Source organism: Capricornis sumatraensis, chromosome X (genome assembly GCF_032405125.1).
Source record: "Capricornis sumatraensis isolate serow.1 chromosome X, serow.2, whole genome shotgun sequence".
NCBI lineage: Eukaryota > Metazoa > Chordata > Mammalia > Artiodactyla > Bovidae > Capricornis > Capricornis sumatraensis.
In genome coordinates this window covers 120,345,560-120,358,340 of record NC_091092.1, presented here as the reverse complement: position 1 = coordinate 120,358,340, position 12,781 = coordinate 120,345,560, and positions in this window count along the sequence as shown.

Here is a 12,781-nt window from a genome sequence, read left to right as displayed (position 1 = left end):
CTAGGACTTGGATCAAAAAAGGTCTTGCAGTGATCTATGTTAGAAAGTGTTCTGCCTATGTTTTACTCTAAGAATTTTATAGTATCTGGTCTTACATTGAGGTATTAAATCCATTTTCAGTTTATTTTTGCAAATGGTATTAGAGAATGCTCTAATTTCGATCATTTATATGGAACTCTCCAGTTTTCCCTGCACCGCCTAAGTCTCTTCAATGTCTTTTCTCCATCGTATTGAAGAGACTTTTCCATCATATATATTTCTGCCTCCTTTGTTAAACATTAATGTATGTAATTTATTTCTGAGCTCTCTGTTCTGTTCCATTGATCTATGTATCTGTTTTTGTGCCAGCACCATGCTATTATGATTACTGTGGCTTTGTAGTATAGTCTGAAGTCAGGGAGCTAGATACAAAGATAGATAGCTTTGTTCTTTTTTTTTAGCATTATTTTTATAATTTGGGGTCTTTTGTAGTTTCATATAAATTTTAGGATTATTTGTTGTGAAAACTGTCATCAGTATTTTGATAGAGATTGCATTAACTATGTAGAGTGCTTTGGTAGTATGACCATTTTTATAGTACTAATTCTTCCAATACAAGAGCATGAGATAGCTTTCTATTTCTTTGTATCTTTTTCAAATTCTTTCATCTATGTTTAATACTTCTCAGAAGGTCTTACTCCTTGGTTAAGTTTACTCCTAATTATTTTATTCTTTTTGATGCAATTTTAAGCAGGATTGCGTTTCTTTTTCTTTCTGATAGTTCATTTTCATTTTCAGTGTTAGAAAAGCAACAGATTTCTGTATAAATCATATATTCTGCAACTTAACTGAATTCATTAGTTCTAGTAAATTCTGATGGAAATTTTAAGGTCATTTCCTGCTGCTCCACCATCTTCATCTCCTCTGCATCCTATGTGTTTATGATGAATGAGAACAAAGCCACTCCAAGTTATCTGACAGTTGAAGCTAAACAGTTATCAGGGTTTTTCCCCTCTTTTTTCTACTTTACCTTTGACCAGAGAGGCAGAGCAAAAGAGAGCCAGTGAAACTCTGAGACAAATACCTGTCTCAGTCATCTCTCCCCACCTCTAAAATGCTTTGTCAATTGTTGTGTCTGTTACAAGTTTGGTACTTAGTTTAGAAACACAAGGAGGTCTGGAGGAAGCACAAGCTGGAATCAAGACTGCCTGGAGAAATATCAATAACCTCAGATATGCAGATGACACTACCCTTATGGCAGAAAGTGAAGAACTAAAGAGCCTCTTGATGAAAGTGAAAGAGGAAAGTGAAAAAGTTGGCTTAAAGCTCAACATTCAGAAAATGAAGATCATGGCATCTGGTCCCATCACTTCATGGCAAATAGATAGGGAAAGAGTGGAAACAGTGGCTGACTTTATTTTTCTGGGCTCCAAAATCACTGCAGATGGTGACTGCAGCCATGAAATTAAAAGACGCTTACTCCTTGGAAGCAAAGTTACGATCAACCTAGACAGCATATTAAAAAGCAGAGACATTACTTTGCCAACAAAGGTCCATCTAGTCAAGGCTATGGTTTTTCCAATGGCCATGTATGGATGTGAGAGTTGGACTATAAAGAAAGCTGAGCACCAAAGAATTGATGCTTTTGAACTGTGGTGTTGGAGAAGACTCTTGAGAATCCCTTGGACTGCAAGGAGCTCCAACCAGTCCATCCTAAAGGAGATCAGTCCTGGGTGTTCATCGGTAGGACTGATGTTGAAGCTGAAACTCCAATAGTTTGGCCACCTCATGCGAAGAGCTGGCTCATTTGAAAAGACCCTGATGCTGGGAAAGATTGAGGGCAGGAGAAGGGGACGACAGAGGACAAGATGGTTGGATGGCATCACTGACTCAATGGTCATGGGTTTGGGTGAACTCCAGGAGTTGGTGATGGACAGGGAGGCCTGGCATGCTGCGGTTCATGGGGTCGCAAAGAGTCGGACACAACTGAGCGACTGAACTGAAGTGAACTGAACTTAGAAAAACATTATGTATTTTTTACCTGAATGTCTCCTTCATAAGATGGAAACTACTTGAGGACAAGGGCTTTGTGTCAGTTATTTTGTAACCCTCCCACAGTCATCACACAGCCAGAAATCCTACCAGCTCCTTCTTTGTTTACTCTCAGTGAAATCCATACTTGGTGACTCAGAAGTAATCATATCACCCTTTTATTTGTGCATCACAAGCTGGAAATTTTCCTCTTGTGTTATCAAGCACCAGGTACATTAGTAACAATCCAGAAATATTCTGAGATTTTTAAAAAACATCAGTAATTTGATGCTCACAGCCCAAATTAGAAGCAGAAAAGTTAATCTTGAGTTGTTTGGATCGGTACCCACAGAAAACTTTGCTAAATTTCCTTCAAAAACCAAATAATCTTTAGGTCACATGAAGTCATTTAAAAAGTGGTAACCAACAGGCTGTTGAAAGAGGCTTTCTGGCAATGCATGGCTCACTTATTTGTGGCAAAATGTGGAGACAAGCCTCCAGTTCCATTCCTGACCACAGGCATTGAAGTAAACATTTATATGTGTCAGAAAAATGATGTGCTGTATTTTAAGGTATAGTTTCACACACTGTCTTACTGTCTATGAATAGCTGGCTACTTATAAGGGCTTTTTTAAAAAAGGCAAGGAAATATGTACTCTGGGAACCAAAGTCAAAATGCAAACTCAGCTTCCAATTTCCTCAGTGAGATTGGGGTTTAGCATGAGTGACAGTGGAATCCCCAGCCAGCCAATTAGAACATGGTTGAATTGGAGGAAGGCTCAAAGATGGAAGAAGAAAAAGTCACGCTAGAATGTACGGGAGGGTGAGAAGTGCTGGGAAGTGCACTACAGCTGGCAGAAGTGATTAGGTTTGATTTAAAATGAGTTTTCTCACACTGGTACTGGAGCAGGGAGCAGCCAGATTTACATGGAATGGATGGACTTTTTTCTGAATAGTAGCTGCCATAAAGGCAGAGTCAGAAATGAGTATGATGCAAAAAAAGCTCTTCCAGAAGAGCTCTGAAAGAAAATTTTCCCCTCATAGCTGTTTCTGCCAAGAATAGGAGTTCCTACCTTCCTGGCCAGAAGGACGACTACCTTTTCTTACTCAGGAAGGAAGTCATGTCTGCAGTGATGGACAGGAGGTGCCCTGTCAAAATGAACCAACCAATACCCACTTTTTATATCAGCAGTTGAGGTTCTTGGAAGGAAAAGAAATCATAAATTTTATCTCATAAAAGGTGACTTAAAATATGCTTTAACTTAAAAAGAGTGAAAATTTGCCATTTGCAACAACATGGATAGACTTGGAGGGCATTCTGCTAGGTGAAATAAGTCAGTCAAAGAAAAGAAAAGAAGTCGCTCAGTCATGTCTGACTCTTTGCAACCCCGTGGACTGTAGCTCACCAGGCAAGAATACTGCAGTGGGTTGCCATTTCCTTCTCCAGGGGATCTTCCCAACCCAGGGATCGAACCTGGGTTTGCTGCATTGTAGAGAGATTATTTACCACCTGAGCCACCAGGGAAGCCCACTATATTGGATACTTGTAATAGGGTACATCAGTTTTACTTCAAGTTAAAAAAACCAGTTTTTTCTTGATTTTTGAAGTTGTTATTGTTTTAAGTCTAAAACAACAAAACATATTTTCAATTGAAACATTTTTTAACTCACTTAAAAACAATCAAAATCTTAATTTATGCTCAAAAATATATTTAGGCCCTTTTGTATCAGCCAGAACAAATTTCTTCCATTGATATTTTTCAGACCCACCCACCTACCCCACCCACTGCCATAAAGTAAATGCTATCTTGAAAAGACCTCCGATTAAGAAGTACAAAACATGGGCTTTAACTGTTAACTCAGCCACTGATAGCTGGGGAATTCTGGACAGGTGATTCAGTCTCCCAGCTGACAGGTAGTAAGTTGCTGGTAGGACCAGCTCTTTCAACTTCACAGGACTGCTTTGATGTAAATGCTGAACACGTATAGTATAAGGTATTTAGAACTTCATCTCCCTCCAATTCTTAAGTCATTTGTCACTATCCTATACTAAGGCTGTTCAAGATTTCTAAATCCTATACTAAAATGTTAAGTTTAAAATATTTTGATTCTACAGGAGTAAGACCTATGGCTTTCTTGTTTAAATATGATGAATAATGTAGATCTAGAGTCATTTAACCATTGTTGTTCAGTCGGTCAGTTGTGTCTGACTGTTTGCAACCCCATGAACTGTAGCACGCCAGGCTTCCCTGTCCTTCACAACCTCCTGGAGTTTGCTCAAACTTATGTCCATTGAGTTGGTGATGCCATCCAGCCATCTCATCCTCTGTCATCCCCTTCTCATCCTGCCTTCAATTTTTTCTCCTCTTTCACCTTCACTAAGAGGCTCTTTAATTCCTCTTTGCTTTCTGCCATAAGGGTGGTGTCATCTGCATATCTGAGGTTATCATTATTTCTCCCCATAATCTTGATTCCAGCTTGTGCTTCATCCAGCCTTGCATTTTGCATAATGTAGTCTGCATATAAGTTAAATAATCAGGGTGACAGTATACAGCCTTGACATACTCCTTTCCCAATTTGGAACCAGTCCGTTGTTCCATGTCCAATTTGAACTGTTGGTTCTTGACTGGCATACAGGTTTCGCAGGAGGCAGGTAGATGGTCTAGTAGTCCCATCTCTTGAAGAATTTTCCACAGTTTGTTGTGATACACACAGTCAAAGGCTTTAGCATAGTCAATGGAGCAGAAGTAGGTGACTTTCTGGAACTCTTTAGCGTTTTCTATGTTCCAAAGGATGTTGGCTTGTACTTCTGGAAGTTCTTGGTTCACATACTGTTGAAGCCTAGCTTGAAGGATATTGAGCATTACTTTTCTAGCATGTGAAATGAGTGCAATTGTGTGGTAGTTTGAACATTCTTTGGCATTTCCTTTCTTTGGAATAGGAATGAAAACTGACCTTTTCCTCCTGTGGCCACTGCTGTGTTTTCCAAATTTGCTGGCATATTGAGTGCAGCACTTTACAGCATCATCTTTCAGGATTTAAAATAGTTCAGCTGGAATTCCATCACCTCCACTACCTTTGTTCATAGTGACGCTTTCTAAGGCCCACTTGACTTTGCACTCCAGGATGTCTGGCTCTAGGTGAGTGATCACACCATCATGTTTATTGTTTTCATTAATATCTTTTTCATGCAGTTCTTCTGTATATTTGGCAACTCTTTCTTAATTTCTTTTGCTTCTGTTAGGTCCATAGTGTTTCTGGCCTTTTTGTGCCCATCTTTGCATGAAATCCCTTGGTATCTCTAATTTTCGTAAAGAGATCTCTAGCCTTTCCCATTCTATTGTTTTCCTCTATTTCTTTGCATTGATCACTGAGGAAGGCTTTCTTCTCTCTCCTTTCTATTTTTTTAGGACTCTGCATTCTAATGGGTATATCTTTCCTTTTCTCCTTTGCCTGTTGCCTCTCTTGTTTTCTCAGACATTTGTAAGGCCCTCTGAGACAGCCATTTTGCCTTTTTTGCATTTCTTTTTCTTGGGGATGGTTTTGATCACTGCCTCCTACACAATGTTACAAACCTCTGTCCATAGTTCTTCAAGCACTCTGTCTATCAAATCTGATCCCTTGACTCTATTTGTCACTTCTAGTGTATAATCATTTAACCATTAATCAGTGGATTAACTTTCCTTCTAAGCATACAACAGTTCTTAGATTTCAAAAGTAGATTCAGATTAGTTTGGATGAAAGAGCTTGAATTTCCACTATTTTTATTTTAAATTTACAGTTGGCATTCAGTTACATAGAAACAATATCTCCTTGCTTATTAGACTAAAATGTATAGACATACACTTTTATAGAAAGGCATATCCTATTATGTGATGTCAGAAATTACAATTAAATTTCCATTAACCATTTTGTTTAGATTGAGGAGACATTCCTATTCTATAATTTAAAAATAAAATAATCATTTTGTTAGGTCAAATGTTGGGGTTTAAGTTATTTGAAATTTTTTTAGTTCTTTTTTTTAATATAAATTCATTTATTTTAATTGAAGGTTAATTACTTTACAATATTGTATTGGTTCTGCCATACATCAACATTAATCCACCACAGGTATACACGTGTTCCCTATCCTGAACCCTCCTCCCTCCTCCCTCCCCATAAGTGTTGAAATAATTTTTAAAATCCTTAATTGTAACATTAAAATTATTTATGCTGGTAGAATTTTGTTTGTTTAAATAAACTTATTTTAGAATATATTTATATTCACAAAAATGTTGCAAAGATGTTAGAGTTCCCAATACCCCAGAGCCTAACTCCTGGTTAATATATTATTGTGTTATATATTCTCATGATTAATGAATCAGTATCAATGCATTATATTTTCAAAAATAAAAAAATTTTTATTGTTGTAGGAACACTTAAAATAGAGCTGCTGCTGCTGCTGCTGCTAAGTCGCTTCACTCGTGTCCGACTCTGTGTGATCCCATAGACGGCAGCCCACCAGGCTCCCCCATCTCTGGGATTCTCCAGGCAAGAACACTAGAGTGGGTTGCCATTTCCTTTTCCGATGCGTGAAAGTGAAAAGTGAAAGTGAAGTCGCTTAGTCGTGTCCGACTCTTAGCGACCCCATGGACTGCAGCCCACCAGGCTCCTCCGTCCATGGGATTCTCCAGGCAAGAGTACTGGAGTGGGGTGCCATTGCCTTCTCCTAACCTCATAATAAACTTTTAAGTGCACAATAAAGTAGCATTCACTATAGGTTCAATCTTGTACAGCAGATTGAACTTATCCTGTACATCAAAGTTCACATACATTGAATGAAAAGAAAGAAAGTGAAGTCGCTCAGTTGTGTCTGACTCTTGGCGACCCCATGAACTGTAGCCTACCAGGCTCCTCTGTCCATGGGATTTTCCGGGCAATAGTGCTGGAGTGGATTGCCATTTCCTTCTCCAGGGGATCTTCCCAACCCAGGGATCGAACCCGAGTCTCCCACATTGTAGACAGATGCTTAACTGTCTGAGCCACCAGGGAAGTACAAACAGTAGTTTCCAAACAACAGAGAGCACAGGATGGTGATAGTTCAGATAGTGAAAGTGAAAATGAAGTCACTCAGTCGTGTCTGACTCTTTGCGACCCCCATGGACTGTAGCCTATCAGGTTCCTCCGTCCATGGGATTTTCCAGGCAAGAGTGCTGGAGTGGATTGCCATTTCCTTCTCCAGGGGATCTTCTCAACCCAGGAATTGAACCTGGGTCTCCCGCATTGCGGGCAGATGCTTTACCATCTGAGCCACCAGGGAAGCCCCATTGAATAGCAACTCCCAATTTCCCACTGCTGCCACTCCCTGGCAACCAGCATTCCACTCTGTTTCTATGAGTTTGATCATGTTAGATATCTTATATAAGTGGAACTATTCACTATTTGTCCTTCTATGACTATCTTTTTTCAACATAATGTCTTTTAGCTTCCTCCATGTTGTCACATATGGCAAGATTGCATTTTTTAGGAGTGATTAATACTTAATTGTATGACTGTATTGTTGCAAATGGCATTTCATTCTTTTTAATGGCTGAGCAATATTCTGCTGCATACATACACACCACATCTTCTTTATCCATTGCTCTGCTGATGGACATTTAGGCTAGTTCCATGTCTTGGCTATTGTAAACAGTGGAGCAACGAACACTGGGGTGCATGTAGCCTTTAGCTAAGTTTTTTAAGGAGCCTCCATACTGTTCTCTATAGTGGCTGTACCCAATTACATTCCCACCCACAATGTAGAAGGGTTCCTTTTTTTCCACACCTCTCCAGAAATTTGTGGGTTTTTTTCATAATGGCCATTTGGACTGGTGTGAGGTGATAGTTTTGGGTGGTTTGTTGTGATGACATGAAGCCACATGAGCTGCTTGGAAGTTCTGGAGACTAATCCCTTGTCAGTCACATTATTGGCAAATAGTTTCTCACATTCTGTGGTCTGTCTTTTCGTGTTGTGTACAGTTTCCTTTGCTATGCAGAAGCTTTTGAATTTAATGAGGATCTCTTTGTTTATTTGTTTTTATTTCCATTCTTTTTTCATTGCTCTGGGAAGCGGATCCACAAAGATATTGCTGCGGTGTATGTCAGGCTGCTCTGCCTGTTTTCCTTGAGCAGTCTTGTGTTTTTTTAATGTAGCTAGGGGTTTATCCATTTTGTGTGTCTCTCAAGAAACCAGCTCTGAGTTCTGTTGTTTGTGTTTTATGTTATATACTGTTTTAATGAAGTACAAACAACAGAATGATTCAATATTTTTATGGATTACAGAGCATGACAGGTTATGACAAGAGGGTGGCTTTAATTCCTGTGCTGTACAATACACACTTGTTGCTCTTCCATACATAGTTTCTCTCTTAATACCCAAGCTTTTCTAGTTCTCTTTCTTTATGGTTTGATTTTCTTCAGTAGTATGCTGATGTTCCTTGGCTTTCCATTTCTGAGTTGGAGGTGTTTGATTTGTGCTTACCAGGGGGTTCATATATGTTGACATGTAACCGTCTACTTCTCCTAAACTGGTAGTCATTTAAGCTGACACTCACTGTAGAAGATGTACACTTGTACCCCCTCCATTTTGTGTTTCTGATGTCCTATTGTATGGATGATTTTTTTTAAATCTTTTAAGGTAGATATTAGCTAATGAAGTCATTGATCCTCAGTCCTTACTACATCTACATTTCCTAGTGGGAGTTTCCCTTTTCCATGGATTCTTACTTTTCCACTTAAAGACACTTCACTCTTTAGGGTAATTTTAGCAGTGATAGACTTTAGTTGTTTGCTTCCTTGTTAAGTTCTCTCTCCTTCCATTCTAAATGGTAATCTCGCTGTGCAGATCATCTTGGTGTCTCCATTTTAGCACTTAGAATATCCATCCTGCCACTCCATTCTGCCCTGTAAAGTTTCCATAGCAAATTGAGTTGATAATCTTAAGGAAATTCTCTTGTGTGTGACTTTTTCTCTTGCTGCCTGTAGAATTGTAACTTTAGCCATTTCAATTATGACATGTACTGGTGTGGGTCAGTTTGGGACCCTCTGTGCTTGCTGGGCATTTTAGGTAAGTTTTGGAGGATGGTTCAAGGTAAGCAAGAAAGCTCTGAAACACCAATTTTTCCCTCTGCAGTTGTTTCTGCCATGCACAGGAGTTTTACAGTCCTGGCCAGAAGGAGCTCACTGCACAGAAAATGGCTGAATAGGTTTCCATAGCTGGGTTTGATTGTGATGAGTTTCAAATTTAGAATATGAAAGTAATTGAGCTGTGGGCAATAAACTTTGCTCTCACAAACTGTCCTCTAAAGCTGTCTGTGTATAAGTCTGTCTTGCTTATGACTCAGCATGATTTCTACTTTTCATGGAACCATTCCTATGCCCTGTAAAATCAGGGTATTTGTCAGAGTAAGGAGGGAAGCAAAAGCTAAGCATTTGAGAGTTCCTAGTAGTGATTAGGCCATTGCTTGGCAATGCAGGGATCATAAGTTTGATTCTAGAGCTAAGAAGAGCTACGGAGACTTACTTTACTCTCCTTAGAACACGATAGGTCAGAGTCAGTAAGTCTCCTTACCTCTCCTTAGCTCTCCATACCTCTCCTTAGAACACTTTACTTCAGAGTAAGTCAGTCTCCTTAGCTCTCATTAGAACACTATGGGTCAGAGTAAGTGATTCTGAGAGGAGAGCTAAGGAGGGCTAGGGAGACTTACTCAGAGCTATAGTGTTCTCAGAGAGCTAAGGAGAGCTATGGAGACTTACTTTCTTGGGGTAAGTAAGTCCCCTTCAGTTCAGTTCAGTCGCTCAGTCCTGTCTGACTCTTTGTGACCCCATGAATCGCAGCACGCCAGGCCTCCCTGTCCATCACCAACTCCCGGAGTTCACTCAACCTCATGTCCATCGAGTCAGTGATGCCATCCAGCCATCTCATCCTCTGTCGTCCCCTTCTCCTCCTGCCCCCAATCCCTCCCAGCATCAGAGTCTTTTCCAATGAGTCAACTCTTCGCATGAGGTGGCCAAAGTAATGGAGCTTAATCTTTAGCATCATTCTTTCCAAAGAAATCCCAGGGCTGATCTCCTTCAGAATGGACTGGTTGGATCTCCCTGAAGTCCAAGGGACTCTCAGGAGTCTTCTCCAACACCACAGTTCAAAAGCATCAATTCTTCGGTGCTCAGCTTTCTTCACAGTCCAACTCTCACATACATACATGACCACTGGAAAAACCATAGCCTTGACTAGATGGATCTTTGTTGGCAAAGTAATGTCTCTGCTTTTCAATATGCTGTCTAGGTTGGTCATAACTTTTCTTCCAAGGAGTAAGCATCTTTTAATTTCATGGCTGAAAACCATCTGGAGTGATTTTGGAGCCCCCCAAAAATAAAGTCTGACACTGTCCCCACATCTATTTCCCATGAAGTGATGGGACCAGATGCCATGATCTTCATTTTCTGAATGTTGAGCTTTAAGCCAACTTTTTCACTCTCCTCTTTCACTTTCATCAAGAGGCTTTTTAGTTCCTCTTCACTTTCTGCCATAAGGGTGGTGTCATCTGCATATCTGAGGTTATTGATATTTCTCCCGGCAATCTTGATTGCAGTTTGTGCTTCTTCCAGCCCAGCATTTCTCATGATGTACTCTGCATGTAAGTTAAATAAGCAGGATGACAATATACAGCCTTGATGTACTCCTTTCCCTATTTGGAGCCAGTCTGTTGTTCCATGTCCAGTTCTAACTGTTGCTTCCTGACCTGCATATAGTTTTCTCAAGAGGCAGGTCAGGTGGCCTGGTATTCCCATCTCTTTCAGAATTTTCCACAGTTTCTTGTGATCCACACAGTCAAAGGCTTTGGCATAGTCAATAAAGCAGAAATAGATGTTTTTCTGGAACTCTCTTGCTTTTTCCATGATCCAGCGGATGTTGGCAATTTGATCTCTGGTTCCTGTGCCTTTTCTAAAACCAGCTTGAACATCAGGAAGTTCCCAGTTCACGTATTGCTGAAGCCTGGCTTGGAGAATTTTGAACATTACTTTACTAGTGTGTAAGATGAGTGCAATTGTGCGGTAGTTTGAGCATTCTTTGGCATTGCCCTTCTTTTGGATTGGAATGAAAACTGACCTTTTCTAGTCCTGTGGCCACTGCTGAGTTTTCCAAATTTGCTGGCATATTGTCTCCTTAACTCTCCTTGGAACACTATAGTTCAGAGTAAGTAGGTCTCCTTAGCTCTCCTTAGCCCTCCATAGCTCTCCTTACCTCTTGTAGAACACTATAGAACACTACAGGTCAGAGTAAGCGAGATTTACTTACTCTGACCTATAGTGTTCTAAGGAGAGCTAACAAGAGTTAAGGAGGGCTAAGGAGAGCTAAGGAGACCTACTTACTGTGAACTATAGTGTTCCAAGGAGAGTTAAGGAGAGAGAAGGAGAGCTAAGGAGGGCTAAGGAGAGCTAATGAGACTTACTTACCCTGACTTGTAGTTTTCTAAGGAGAGCTAGGATACTTACTCTGACTTGTAGTGTGCTAAGGAGAGCTAATGAGACGTACTTACTCTGAACTACAGAGTTCTAAAGAGAGCTAAGGAGATATACTTACTCTGAACTATAATGTTCTAAGGAGAGGTAAAGAGACTTTCTTACTCTGAACTATAGTGTTCTAAGGAGATCTAAAGTGAGCTAAGGAGACTTACTTACTCTGATATATATTGTTCTAAGGACAGCTAAGGAGAGATAAGGAGACTTACTTACCCCAAGCAAGTGTTCTAAGGAGAGCTGAGAAGAACACTACACGTCCAGGGCAAGTAAGTAATTAGCTCTGCTTTTCTTAACAATACTCAATTGTCTTTATTTATTCCTGGTTTTTTAGAACCTCCATCCTTTTCTCCAAAGAGTAATACTTACTCAAGGTTGAGGTTCTTCAGGGAAGATTTACTGTAGCAGTGATTGTCACTGCTGTGTTCAGTGCAGGGTCGGAGCCCAAGTTGCTAGAGCTGAAGTCCTGAGGGGTAAGTGGGAGCTGCCTGTGTTCCGCTCACTACACAGCTTCACCTGCAACACTGTTTGGTCCCTCACAGCCTCTGCTACCCCCGCTTCCCCCCCTCGCTCCCCATTGTGGATTGACACAGCTGGGCAGCCCTTAGCCCCATGCACATTTGGCTCCTCTAGGGGGTAGGGGGTGAGCCGGGATACCAGCTGCTGTCTGTGTTCTCAGCTGTTTCTGACAGACCACACTTGAGTCAACACCAACAATGGCCACCATTCCGCCCAGACTCTGCCCCGGGAGGAAGGCACCGCTGAGTCCCACCGTTGAACTCTTTCTCTGCTCCTGGAGGCTCTAGATCCAGTGCTAGAAGCAGGTTTGGGACAGCCACTCACCTCAGGAAATCTGGCCGCTGCTGGACCAGTCCTCGGGGTGCCCTCTCTCCCGGCACTCGTGCTCCTCATGACTCAATTTCAGGCTCCCCATGGCCCTCCTATGAATCCCAGGGGCAGTCTATATTTTAAGATGTCATGGAGACTAACCTTTCTTCTATGACATATTTTTCCCATTATCCTGAATACACATTTCAGTTTTCAAATTCTGATAGAGACAATACTATACTTGTAGTCACACTTTGAAATGTAGAACAAAAAGTTTAAAGATGAGTTTTCCCTCTCCCTTATCAATTCGGTGAAACATGGAATTTGCCACTTATTCCATCTCATTTCCCTAATACAAAAACTTTACAGTTCTGTCCCTAGGAATATATAAGCATGCTTTACTACA